The sequence below is a fragment of the Schistocerca gregaria genome, chromosome 7, assembly GCF_023897955.1.
Source record: "Schistocerca gregaria isolate iqSchGreg1 chromosome 7, iqSchGreg1.2, whole genome shotgun sequence".
Lineage (NCBI taxonomy): Eukaryota > Metazoa > Arthropoda > Insecta > Orthoptera > Acrididae > Schistocerca > Schistocerca gregaria.
The window spans coordinates 17,977,875-17,993,141 of NC_064926.1; positions in this window are offsets into that span (position 1 = coordinate 17,977,875).

Consider the following 15,267-nt stretch of genomic DNA (forward strand, 5'->3'; position numbering starts at 1 on the left):
ATGAAGCACAGAAATTGCATCGGGATTGAATGCAACTGGCACCATGCGGACGTTTCTCCATGGGCGTAATGTTTCAAACTGCCTACGCTTTGATCGTTATCTGGAAGACCAGTAGTACTGTCCGAAGCACATCTGGACTCCTTCAGTAATCTTCGGAGCTTCAGAGTGTTGATGAAACACAGAAAGTGCATCGGGATTGAATATAACAGGCACCATGCGGACTTTAATCCATGGGAGTAATGTCTCAAACTTTCTACGCTTTGATCGATTCCTGGAAGACCAGTAGTTGTTTTTGAAGCACATCTGAAATCATTCTGTAATCTGTGGACCTACGGAGTGTTGATAAAACAAAGAATTTGCATCTGGATTGAATACAAGAGGCACCATGCGGACGTTTCTCCATAGCGGTAATGTCTCAGCTGTCTACGCTTACATCGGTCATTGGAAGACCAGTAGTTGTTTCCGAAGCACATCTGGAGACAATCTGTACTCTGTGGACATTCTGAGTGTTGATGAAACAAAGAAATTGAATCGGGATTGAATACAACAGTCACCATGCGCACTTTCCTCCATGGGAGTAATGTCTCAACTGTCTACGCTTAGATCGTTCCCTGGAAGACCAGTAGAAGTTTCCGAAGCACATCTGAAGGCATTCTGTAATAAATGGACCTTCCGAGTGTTGATGAAACACAGAAGTTGAATCGGGATTCAATACAACAGGTACAATACGGACTTTTCTCCATGAGAGTAAGGTCTCAAACTATCTACGCTTTGATATGTTCCTGGAAGACATGTAGTAGTTTCCGAAACACATGTGGAGGCATTCTGTAATCTGTAGACCTTCAGAGTGTTTATGAAACCCAGAAATTGCATGGGGATTGAGTACAACTGGCACCAGGCGGACGTTTCTCCATGGGACTAATGTCTCAAACTGTCTACGCTTACATCGTTCCCTGCAAGACTAGTAGAATTTCCGATACACATCTTGAAGCATTCTGTAATCTGTTGACCTTCAGAGTGTTAACGAAACACAGAAATTGCATCGCGATTAAATAAATCAGGCACAATGCGGACTTTTCTCCATGGGAGTAATGTCTGAAACTATGTACGCTTCAATCGATACCTGTGAAACCAGTAGAAATTTCCGAAGAACATCTTGAGTCATTCAGTAATCTGTGGACCATCAGAGTGTTGATGAAACACAGAAATTGCATCGGGATTGAATACAACATGCACCATGCGGCCTTTTTCCCATGGGAGTAATGTCTCAACCTATCACACTTTGATCATTCCATGGAAGACCAGTTGTAGCTTCCGAAGCACATCTGGAACCATTCCGTAATCTGTGGACATTCAGAGTGTTGATGAAACACAGAAATTGCATCGGGATAGAGTACAACTGGCACAATGCTCACATTTCTCCATGAGAGTGATGTCTCACACTGTTTACACTTTAATCCTTCCCTGGAAGACATGTAGTAGTTTCCGAAACACATGTGGAGGCATTCTGTAATCTGTAGACCTTCAGAGTGTTGATGAAACACAGAAATTGCATGGGGATTGAGTACAACTGGCACCAGGCGGACGTTTCTCCATGGGACTAATGTCTCAAACTGTCTACGCTTACATCGTTCCCTGCAAGACTAGTAGAATTTCCGATACACATCTTGAAGCATTCTGTAAGCTGTGGACCTTCAGAGTGTTGATGAAACACAGAAATTGCATCGGGATTGAATACAACAGGCCGCATGCCGAATTCTCTCCATGAGAGTGATGTCTAATACTGTCTATGGTTTGATCGTTTCCTGGATGACCAGTAGAAGTTTCCGAGGCACATGTGGAGGCATTCTGTATGCTGTGGACCTTCAGAGTGTCGATGAAACACAGAAATTGCATCGTGATTAAATACAACAGGCACTATGTTGACTACACTCCATGGGAGTAATGTCTCAATCTGTCTACGCTTTGATTGTTCAATGGAAGATCAGTAGTAGTTTCCGAAGCACATTTGAAGGCATTCTGTAAACTGTGGACTTTCAGAGTGTTGATGAAACACAGAAATTGCATCGGGATTGAATACAACATGCACCATGAACACTTTTTTCCATGGGGGTAATGTCCCGAACTGTTTACGATTTGATCGTTCCCTGGTTGACCAGTAATGGTTTCCGAAGCACATCTGGATGCATTCTGTTATCTGTTAATCTTCAGAGTGTTGATGAAACACAGAAATTGCATCGGGATTGAATACAACAGGCACCATGCGTACTTTTCTCCATTGGAGTAATGTCTCAAACTGTCTTAACTTTGAGTGGTTCCTGGAGTACCAGTAGTAGATTCCGAAGCACATCTGGAGGCATTCTGTAATCTGTGGACCATCAGAGAATTGATGAAACACAGAAATTGCATCGGGAATGAATACAACAGGCACCATGCGGACTTTTCTCCATGGGAGTAATGTCTCAAACTGTCTACGCTTTGATCGTTCCCTGGAAGACTAGTAGTAGTTCACAAAGCACATCTAGAAGCATTCTGCAATCGGTGGACCTTCAGAGTGTTGATGAAACACTGAAATTGCATAGGGATTGATTACAACAGGCACCATGCAGAATTTTATCCATGGGATTAATGTCTCAAACTATCTACGCATTGATCGTTCCCTGGTAGACCAGTAGTATTTTCCGAAGCACATCTGGAGGCGCTCTGTAATCTGAGGACCTTCAGAGTGTTTATGTAACAAAGAAATTGCATCGGCATTAAATACAACAGGCACCATGCAGACTTTTTTCCATGGGATTAATGTGTCAAACTGTCAAGGCTTTGATCGTTCCCTGGAAGTCCAGTAGTTGTTTCCGAAGCACATCTGGAGGCATTCTGTAATCTGTGGACATTCAGAGTGTTGATGAAACATAGAAATTGAATCGCGATTGAATACAATAGGCACAATGCTGACTTTTCCCCATGGGAGTAATGTCTCAAACTGTTAACGCTTTGATCGTTCAATGGAAGACCAGTAGTTGTTTCCGAAGCACATATGGCGGCATTCAGTAATCTTCGGACCTTCAGAGTGTTGATGAAACACAGAGTTTGCATCGGGATCGGATATAACAGGCACCATGAGGACTTTTCTCCATGGGAGTAATGTCTCAAACTTTCTACGCTTTGATCGATTCCTGGAAGACCAGTAGGTGTTTTCGAAGCACATCTGAAATCATTCTGTAATCTGTGGACCTTCGGGGTGTTGATGAAACACAGAAATTGCATCGGGATTGAATGCAACAGGCACCATGCGAACTTTTCTCCAAGGGAATCATGTCTCAAACTATCTACGTTTGATCGATCCCTAGAAGACCAATTGTAGCTTCCGAAGCACATCTGGAAGCAGTTTTTGATCTGTGAATCTTCAGAGTGTTTGTGAAACACAGAAATTGCATCGTGATGGAATACAACATTCACCATGCTGACTTTTCTCCATTGGAGTAATGTCTCAAACTTTCTACGGTTTGATCGTTCCCTGGAAGACTAGTAGTAGTTCCCAAAGCACATCTGGAGGCATTCTGCGATAGGTGGACCTTCAGAGTGTTGATGAAACACAGAAATTGCATAGGGATTGATTACAGCAGGCACCATGCAGAATTTTATCCATGGGATTAATGTGTCAAACTGTCAAGGCTTTGATCGTTCCCTGGAAGTCCAGTAGTTGTTTCCGAAGCACATCTGGAGGCATTCTGTAATCTTTGGACCTTCAGAGTGTTGATGAAACACAGAAAGTGCATCGGGATTGAATATAACAGGCACCATGCGGACTTTTCTCCATGGGAGTAATGTCTCAAACTGTCAACGCTTTGATCGTTCCCTGGAAGTCCAGTAGTTGTTTCCGAAGCACATGTGGAGCCATTCTGTAATCTGTGGAAATTCAGAGTGTTGATGAAACACAGAAATTGAATCGCGATTGAATACAATAGGCACAATGCGGACTTTTCCCCATGGGAGTAATATCTCAAACTGTTAACGCTTTGATCGTTCCCTGGAAGACCAGTAGTTGTTTCCGAAGCACATCTGGAGGCATTCAGTAGTCTTTGGACCTTCAGAGTGTTGATGAAACACAGAAAGTGCATCGGGATTGAATATCACAGGCACCATGCGGACTTTTCTCCATGGGAGTAATGTCTCAAACTGTCTACGCTTTGATCGATTCCTGGAAGACCAGTAGTCGTTTTTGAAGCACATCTGAAATCATTCTGTAATCTGTGGACCTTCGGAGTGTTCATGAAACACAGAGTTTGCATCGGGATTGAATACAAAAGGCACAACGAGGACGTTTCTCCATGGGAGTAATGTCTCAACTGACTACGCTTAGATCGTTAATTGGAAGACCAGTATTAGTTTCCGAAGAACATCTGGAGGCATTCTGTAACCTGTGGACCTTCAGAGTGTTGAAACACAGAATTTGGAATGGGATTGAATACAACATTCACCATGCGGACTTTTCTCCATGGGAGTAATGTCTCAAACTGTCTACGCTTTGATCGTTCCCTGGAAGACTAGTAGTAGTTTCCGAATCACATCTGGAGGCGCTCTGTAATCTGAGGACCTTCAGAGTGTTCATGAAACGAAGAAATTGCATCGGCATTGAATACAACAGGCACCATGCAGACTTTTCTCCATGGGAGTAATGTCTCAAACTGTCAACGCTTTTATCGTTCCCTGGAATATCAGTAGTTGTTTCCGAAGCTCATCTGGAGGCATTCTGTAATCTGTGGACATTCAGAGTGTTGTTAAAAACACAGAAATTGCATCCCGATTTAATATAGCAGGCACCATACGGACTTTTCTCCATGGGAGTAATGTCTCAAACTGTCTACGCTTTGATCGTTCCCTGGAAGACTAGTAGTAGTTTCCGAATCACATCTTTAGGCGCTCTGTTATCTGAGGACCTTCAGAGTGTTGATGAAACGAAGAAATTGCATGGGCATTGAATACAACAGGCACCATGCAGACTTTTCTCCATGGGAGTAATGTCTCAAACTGTCAACGCTTTGATCGTTCCCTGGAATACCAGTAGTTGTTTCCGAAGCTCATCTGGAGGCATTCTGTAATTTGTGGACATTCAGAGTGTTGATTAAACACAGAAATTGCATCGCGATTGAATACAGCAGGCACCATGCAGAATCTTATCCATGGGATTAATGTCTCAACTATCTACGCATTGATCGTTCCCTGGAATACCAGTAGTTGTCTCCGAAGCACATCTGGAGGCATTCAGTAATATTTGGACCTTCAGAGTGTTGATGAAACACAGAGTTTGCATCGGGATTGAATACAAAAGGCACCACGCGGCCGTTTCTCCATGGGAGTAATGTCTCAACTGACTACGCTTAGATCGTTAATTGGAAGACCAGTATTAGTTTCCGAAGCACATCTGGAAGCATTCTGTAATCTGTGGACCTTCAGAGAGTTGATGAAACACAGAAATTCCATCGGGATTGAAAACAATAGACACAATGCTGACTTTTCTCCATGAGAGAAATATCTCAAACTATCTACGTTTTGATATGTTCGTGGAAGAATAGTAGTTGTTTCCGAAGCACATCTGGAGGCATTCTGTAATCTGTAGACCTTCAGAGTAATGATGAAGCACAGAAATTGCATCGGGATTGAATGCAACTGGCACCATGCGGACTTTTCTCCATGGGCGTAATGTTTCAAACTGCCTACGCTTTGATCGTTATCTGGAAGACCAGTAGTACTGTCCGAAGCACATCTGGACTCCTTCAGTAATCTTCGGAGCTTCAGAGTGTTGATGAAACACAGAAAGTGCATCGGGATTGAATATAACAGGCACCATGCGGACTTTCCTCCATGGGAGTAATGTCTCAAACTTTCTACGCTTTGATCGATTCCTGGAAGACCAGTAGTTGTTTCCGAAGCACATCTGGAGACAATCTGTACTCTGTGTACATTCTGAGTGTTGATGAAACACAAAAATTGAATCGGGATTGAATACAACAGTCACCATGCGCACTTTCCTCCATGGGAGTAATGTCTCAACTGTCTACGCTTAGATCGTTCCCTGGAAGACCAGTAGAAGTTTCCGAAGCACATCTGGAGGCACTCTGTAATAAATGGACCTTCCGAGTGTTGATGAAACACATAAGTTGAATCGGGATTGAATACAACAGGCACAATGCGGACTTTTCTCCATGAGAGTAAGGTCTCAAACTATCTACGCTTTGATATGTTCCTGGAAGACATGTAGTAGTTTCCGAAACACATGTGGAGGCATTCTGTAATCTGTAGACCTTCAGAGTGTTGATGAAACACAGAAATTACATGGGGATTGAGTACAACTGGCACCAGGCGGACGTTTCTCCATGGGACTAATGTCTCAAACTGTCTACGCTTACATCGTTCCCTGCAAGACTAGTAGAAGTTTCCGATACACATCTTGAAGCATTCTGTAATCTGTTGACCTTCAGAGGGTTGGTGAAACACAGAAATTGCATCGGAATTGAATACAACAGGCACATTGCGGTTTTTCTCCATTGGAGTAATGTCTCAAACTGCCTACGCTTTGATCGTTCCCAGGAAGACCAGTAGTAGTTTCCGAAGCACATCTGGAGGCATTCAGTAATCTTTGGGCCTTCAGAGTGTTGATGAAACACAGACATTGCATCGGGATTGAATACAATAGGCACCATGCGGACTTTTCTCCATGGGAGTATTGTCTCAAACTGTCTACCCTTTGATCTTTTCCTGGAGGACCATTAGTAGTTTCCAAAGCACAACTGGAGGCATTCGGTAATCGGTGGACCTTCAGAGAGTTGATGAAACACAGAAATTGTTTCGGGATTGAATACAACAGGCACCATGCGAACTTTTCTCCATAAGAGTATTGTCTCAAACTATCTACGCCTTGATATGATCATGGAAGACCAGTAGTAGTTACCGAAGCACATCTGGAGGCATTCTGTAATCTGTGGACCTTCAGAGTAACGATGAAACAAAGAGGTTGCATCGAGATGGAAAACAACTGGCACCAAGCGGAATTTTCTCCATGGGCGTAATGTTTCAAACTGCCTACGCTTTGATCGTTCCCTGGAGGACCGGTAGTAGTTTCCAAAGCACAACTGTAGGCATATTGTAATCGGTGGTCCTTCAGAGTGTTGACGAAACACAAAATTACTTTGGAATTCAATACAACAGGCACCATGCACACTTTTCTCCATGGGAGTAATAATTCAAACTGTCTACGCTTTGATCGAACCTGGAAGACCAGTTGTAGTTTCTGAAGTACATCTGGAAGCATTCTATAATCTGTTGACCTTCAGAGTGTTGGTGAAACACAGAAATTGCATCGTTATGGAATACAACATTCACCATGCTGACTTTTCTCCATTGGAGTAATGTCTCAAACTGTCTACACTTTGATCGTTCCCTGGAAGTCTAGTAGTAGTTCCCAAAGCACATCTGGAGGCATTCTGCGATAGGTGGACCTTCATAGTGTTGATGAAACACAGAAATTGCATAGCGATTGATTACAGCAGGCACCATGCAGAATTTTATCCATGGGATTAATGTGTCAAACTGTCAAGGCTTTGATCGATCCCTGTAAGTCCAGTAGTTGTTTCCGAAGCACATCTGGAGGCATTCTGTAATCTTTGGACCTTCAGAGTGTTGATGAAACACAGAAAGTGCATCGGGATTGAATATAACAGGCACCATGCGGACGTTTCTCCATGGGAGTAATGTCTCAACTGACTACGCTTAGATCGTTAATTGGAAGACCAGTATTAGTTTCCGAAGAACATCTGGAGGCATTCTGTAATCTGTGGACCTTCAGAGTGTTGATGAAACACAGAAAGTGCATCGGGATTGAATATAACAGGCAACATGCGGACTTTTCTCCATGGGAGTAATGTCTCAAACTGTCTACGCTTTGATCGTTCCCTGGAAGACCAGTAGTTGTTTCTGAATCACATCTGGAATCATTCTGTAGTCTGTGGATGTTCAGAGTGTTGATGAAACACAGAAATTGCATCGGGAATGAATACAACAACCACCATGCGGACGTTTCTCCACGGGAGTAATGTCTCAACTGTCTACGCTTAGATCTTTCATTGGAAGTTCAGTAGTAGTTTCCGAAGCACTACTGGAGGCAATCTGTAATCTGTGGAACTTCAGAGTGTTGATGAAACACAGAAATTGCATCGTTATTGAATACAATAGGCACAATGCGGACTTTTCTCCATGCGAGTAATGTCTCAAACTATCTACAATCCGATATGTTCCTGGAAGACCTGTAGTAGTTTCCGAAGCACATCTGGAGGCATTCTGTAATCTGTAAACCTTCAGAGTAATGATGAAACAAAGAAATTGCATCGGGATTGAATATAACTGGCACCAAGCGGACTTTTCTCCATGGGCGTAATGTTTCAAATTGCCTACGCTTTGATCGTTCCCTTGAAGACCAGTAGTAGTTTCCGAAGTACATCTGGAGGCATTCAATAATCTGTTGACCTTCAGAGTGTTGGTGAAACACAGAAATTGCATCGTGATAAAAAAAAAAAATTCACCATGCGGACTTTTCTCCATGGGAGTAATGTCTCAAACTGTCTACGCTTTGATCGTGCCCTGGAGCACCAGTAGTAGTTTCCAAAGCACATCTGGAGGCATTCTGTAATCTGTGGACATTCAGAGTGTTAACGAAACACAGAAATTGCAACGCGATGAATACAACAGGCACCAAGCGGACGTTTCTCTATCGGAGTAATGTCTCACCTGTCTACGCTTAAATCGTTCATTGGACCACCAGTAGTAGCTTCCAATGCACATCTGGAGGCATTCTGTAACCTGTGGACCTTCAGTGTGTTGATCAAACACAGAAATTGGATCGGGATTGCATACAATAGGCAAAATGCGGACATATCTCCATGAGAGTAATCTCTCAAACTATCTACGCCTTTATATGTTCCTGGAAGACCAGTAGTAGTTTCCAAAGCACATCTGGAGGCATTCTGTAATCTGTGGACCTTCAGAGTGTTGATGAAGCACAGATATTGCATCGGGATTGAATACAGCAGGTACCATGCAAACTTATCTCCAAGGGAGTAATGTATCAAACTGTCTCCGATTTGTCCATTCCCTGGAAAACCAGTAGTAGTTTCCTAAGCACATCTGGAGGCATTCCGAAAACTGTGGGCCTTCAGAGTGTCGATGGAACATAGAAATTGCATCGGGATTGAATACAACTGGCACCAAGCGTACTTTTCTCCATGGGCGTAATGTTTCAAACTGCCTACGCCTTGATCGTTCCCTGGAAGACCAGTTGTAGTTTCCGAAGTACATCTGGAGGCATTCTATAATCTGTTGACCTTCAGAGTGTTGATGAAACACAGAAATTGCTTCGGAATTCAATACAACAGGCACCAAGCGGACTTTTCTGCATGGGAGTAATGTTACCAAATGTCAATGCTTTGATCGAACCTGGAAGACCAGTAGTAGTTTCGGAAGAAAATCTGGATTCACTCTGTAATCTGTGGACCTTCAGAGTGTTGATGAAACACAGAAATTGCATCGGGATTGAATACAACAAGCACCATGCGGACTTTTCTCCATGGGAGTAAAGTCTCAAATTGTCTACGCATTGATCGTTCCCTGGAAGACCAGTAGTAGTTTTCGAAGCACATCTGGGGGCATTCTGTAATATGTTGACCTTCAGAGTGTTGATGAATCACAGTAATTGCATCGGGATTGAATACAACAGGCACCATGTGGACATTTCTCCATGGGAGTAATGTCTCAAACTGCCTAAGCTTTGATCGTTCCCTGCAAGACCAGTATTAGTTTCCGAAGCACATCTGGAGGCATTCTGTAATATGTGGACATTCAGAGTGTTAATGAAACACAGATATTTCATCGCGATTGAATACAACAGGCACAACGCTGACTTTTCTCCATGGGAGTAATGTCTCAAACTGTTTACACATTGATCGTTCCCTGAAGACCAGTAGTAGTTTCCGAAGCACATCTGGAGGCATTCAGTAATCTTTGGGCCTTCAGAGTGTTGATGAAACACAGAAATTGCATCGGGATTGAATACATCAGGAACTATGAGGACTTTTCTCCATGTGAGAAATGTCTCAATTTGTCAACGCTTTGATCGTTCCCAGGAACACCCGTAATAGTTTCCGAAGCACATCTGGAGGCATTCTGTAATCTGTGGACCTTCAGAGTGTTGATAAGACACAGAAATTGCATCGGGAATGTATGCAACATTCACCATGCGGTCTTTTCTCCATGGGAGTAATGTCTCAGTCTGTCTACGATTTGATAGTTCCCTGGAAGACCAGTAGTAGTTTCCGAAGCACATCTGGAGGCATTCTGTAATCTGTGGACCGTCAGAGTGTTGATGAAGCAAAGAAATTGCATCGGGATTGAATACAACAGGCACCATGCGGCCTTTTCTCCAAGAGAGTAATGTCTCAAAACGTCTACGCTTCAATCGTTCTCTGGAAGACCAGTAGTAGCTTCCGAAGCACATCTGGAGGCACTCTGTACTCTGAGGGCCTTCAGAGTGTTGATGAAACACAGAAATTGCATCGTGATTGAATACAACAGGCACTATGCGGACTTTTCTCCATGGGAGTTATGTCTCAAACTGTCTACGTTTTGATCGTTCCCTGGAACACCAGTAGTAGTTTCGGAAACACATCTTGACGCATTCTGTAGTCTGAGGGTCTTCAGAGTGTTGATGAAACACAGAAATTGCATCGGGATTCAATACAACAGGCACCATGCAAACTTTTCTCCATGGGTGTAAAGCCTCAAACTGTCTACGCTTTGATCGTTCCCAGGAAGACCAGTAAGAGTTTCCGAAGCACATCTGGAGTCACTCTGTAATCTATGGCCCTTCGGAGTGCTGATGAAACACAGAAATTACATCGGGATTGAATACAACAGGCACCATGCAGACCTATCTCCATGGGTGTAATGTCTGAGACTGTCTACGCTTTGATAGTTACCTGGAAGACCAGTAGTAGTTTCCAAAGCACATCTGGAGCCACTCTGTAATCTGTTGCCTTCAGAGTGTTGATGAAACACAGAAATTGCATCGGGAGTGAATACAACAGGCACCATACGGACTTCTCTCCGAGGATGTAAGGTCTCAAACTGTCTACTATTCGATCGTTCCCAGGAAGACCAGTAGTAGTTTCCGAAGCACATCTGGGTCACTCTGTAATCTGTGGACCTTCAAAGTGTTCATGAAACACAGAATTTGCAACGCGATTGAATACAGCAGGCACCATGCGGATATTTCTCCATGGGAGTAATGTCTCAGTCTGTCTACGATTTGATAGTTCCCTGGAAGACCAGTAGTAGTTTCCGAATCACATCTGGAGGCATTCTGTAATCTGTGGACCGTCAGAGTGTTGATGAAGCACAGAAATTGCATCGGGATTGAATACAACAGGCACCATGCGGACTTTTCTCCAAGAGAGAAATGTCTCAAAAGGTCTACGCTTCAATCGTTCTGTGGAAGACCAGTAGTAGCTTCCGAAGCACATCTGGAGGCACTCTGTACTCTGAGGGCCTTCAGAGTGCTGATGAAACACAGAAATTACATCGGGATTGTATACAACAGGCACCATGCAGGCCTATCTCAATGGGTGTAATGTCTGAGACTGTCTACGCTTTGATAGTTACCTGGAAGACCAGTAGTAGTTTCCGAAGCACATCTGGAGCCAGTGTGTAATCTGTTGCTTTCAGAGTGTTGATGAAACACAGAAATTGCATCGGGATTGAATACAACAGGCACCATGCAAACTTTTCTCCATGGGTGTAAAGCCTCAAACTGTCTACGCTTTGATCGTACCCAGGAAGACCAGTAAGAGTTTCCGAAGCACATCTGGAGGCACTTTGTAATCTGTGGACCTTCAAAGTGTTCATGAAACACAGAAATTTCATCAGGATTGAATACAACAGGCACCATGCGGACTTTTCTCCGAGGATGTAAAGTCGCAAACTGTCTACTCTTCGATCGTTCCCAGGAAGACCAGTAGTAGTTTCCGAAGCACATCTGGAGGCACTCTGTAATCTGTCGACCTTCAAAGTGTTCATGAAACATAGAAATTGCATCGGGATTCAATACAACAGGCACCATGCAAACTTTTCTCCATGGGTGTAAAGCCTCAAACTGTCTACGCTTTGATCGTACCCAGGAAGACCAATAAGAGTTTCCGAAGCACATCTGGAGGCACTCTGTAATCTGTGGACCTTCAAAGTGTTCATGAAACACAGAAATTTCATCAGGATTGAATACAACAGGCACCATGCGGACTTTTCTTTATGAGAGTAATGTCTCGTACTGTCTACGTTTTGATAGTTCCCTGGAAGACCAGTAGTAGTTTCCGAAGCACATCTGGAGGCATTCTGTAATCTGTGGACCTTCAGAGTGTTGATGAAATACAGAAATGGCATCAGGATTAAATAAAACAGCCACCGTACGGACATTTCTCCATGGTAGTAACTCCTCCAACGGTCTACGCTTTGATCGTTCCCTGGAACACCAGTTGAAGTTTTCGAAGCACATCTGGATTCATTCTGTAATCTGTGGACCTTCAGAGTGTTGATGAAATACAGAAATTACATCAGGATTGAATACAAAAGTCCCCATACGACTTTTCTCCGTTGGAGTAATGTCTGAAACTGTCTACGCCTTGATCGTTCCCTGGAAGACCAGTAGTAGTTTCCGAAGCACATCTCGAGGCATTGTGTAATCTGTGGAATTTCAGAGTGTTGATGAAACACAAAAATTGCATCAGAATAGAATACTAACGACACCATGCGACTTTTCTCCGTTGGAGTAATGTCTGAAACTGTCTACGCTTCGAACGTTCCCTGGAAGACCAGTAGTAGTTTCTGAAGCACATTTGGAGGCATTCAGTAATCTGTGGACCTTCAGAGTGCTGATGAAACACAGAAATTGCAGCGGGATTCAATACCACAGGCACCATGCGGACTTTTCTCCATGAGAGTGATGTCTCACACTTTCTATGCTTTAATCGTTCCCTAAAAGACCATTAGTAGTTTCCGAAGCACATCTGGAGGCATTCTGTAATCTGTGGACCTTCAGAGGGTTGATGAAACACAGAAATTGCAACGCGATTGAATACAGCAGGCACCATGCGGATATTCCCCCGTGAGAGTGATGTCTCAAACTGTCTACGCTTTGATCGTTCCCAGGAATAACAGTATTAGTTGCCGAAGCACATCTGGAGCCAATTTGTAATCTGTCGCCTACAGAGTGTTGATGAAACACTGAAATTGCATCCGGATTGAATACAACTGGCACCATGCCGGCTTTTCCCCATGGGAGTAATGTCTCAGACTGTTTACGCTTTAATAGTTCCCTGGAAGACCAGTAATAGTTTCCGAAGCACATCTGGAGGCATTCTGTAATATGTGGACCTTTAGAGTGTTGATGAAACACAGAAATTGCATCGGGATTGAAAACAACAGGCACCATGCGGACTTTCCTCCATGGGTGTAAAGCCTCAAACTGTCTACGCTTTGATCGTTCCCAGGAAGAGCAGTAGTAGATTCCGAAGCACATCCCGAGGCATTCTGTAATCTGTATACCTGCAGAGTGTTGATGAAACATAGAAGTTTCATCGCGATTGAATAGAAAAGGCACCATGCGGACTTTTCTCCATGAGAGTGATCTCTCAAACTGTCTACGCTTTGATCGTTCCCTGGAAGACCAGTAGTAATTTCCGGAGCACATCTAGAGGCATTCTGTAATCTGTGATCCATGAGAGTGTTGATGAAACACAGAAAATACATCAGGATTGAATACAACAGGCACCATGCGGACTTTTCTCCATGGGAGTAATGTCTCAGACTGTTTACGCTTTAATAGTTCCCTGGAAGACCAGTAGTAGTTTCCGAAGGACAGCTGGAGGCATTCTGTAATCTGTGGACTTTCAGAGTGTTGACGAAACACAGAAATTGCATCGCGAATGAATACAACAGAAGCCATGAAGACTTTTCTCCATGAGATAGATGTCTCAAACTGTCTACGCATTGATCGTTCCCTGGAAGACCAGTAGTCGTTTCCGAAACACATCTTGAGGCCTTCTGCAATCAGTGGGCCTTTAGAGTCATGATGAAACACAGATTGCATCGTGATTGTATACAACAGGCACTATGCGTACTTTTCTGGATTGGTGTAAAGCCTCAAACTGTCAACGCCTTATAGTTCCCTGGAGGACCAGTAATAGATTCCGAAGCACGTCTGGAGGCATTCTGTAATCTGTGGATCTATAGAGTGTTGATGAAACACAGAAATTGCATCAGGATTGAATACAAAAGGCACCATGCGTACTTTTCTCCATGGGAGTAATGTCTCAAATAGTCTACGCTTTTATCGATTCCTGGGAGGCCAGTTGTAGTTTCCGAAGCACATCTGGAGCCGTTCTGTAATCTGTGGACCGTCAGAGTGTTGATGAAACACAGAAATTGCATCCTGATTGAATACAACATGCACCATGCGGACGTTTCTCCATTGGAGTAATGTATCAAACTGTCTCCGGTTTGATCGTTCCATGGAAGACCAGTAGTAGTTTCCGAAGCACATCTGGAGCCATTCTGTAATCTGTGGACCTTCAGACTGTTGATGAAACACAGAAATTGCATCGGGATTAAATTCAACAGGCACCATGCGGACTTTTCTCCGTGGGAGTTATGTCTCGGACTGTCTATGCTTTGATAGTTCCCTGGAAGACAAGTAGTAGTTTCCGAAGCACATCTGGAGGCATTCTGTAGTCAGTGGACCATCAGAGTGTTGATGAAATACAGAAATTGTATCAGTATTAAACACAACAGACACCGTACGAAGTTTTCTCCATGTGAGTAATGTCTCAATCTGTCTACAGTTTGATCGTTCCCTGAAAGACCAGTAGAGGTTTCCGAAGCACATGTGGAGGCATTCTGTAATCTGTGGACCTTCAGACTGTTGATGAAACACAGAAATTGCATCGGGATTAAATTCAACAGGCACCATGCGGATTTTTCTCCATGGGAGTAATGTCTCAGGCTGTTTACGGTTTAATAGTTTCCTGGATGACCAGTAGTAGTTTCCGAAGCACATCTGGAGGCATTCTGTAATCAGTGGACCATCAGAGTGTTGATGAAATACATAAATTGTATCAGTATTAAATACAACAGACAACGTACGGACATTTATCCATGGGAGTAATGTCACCA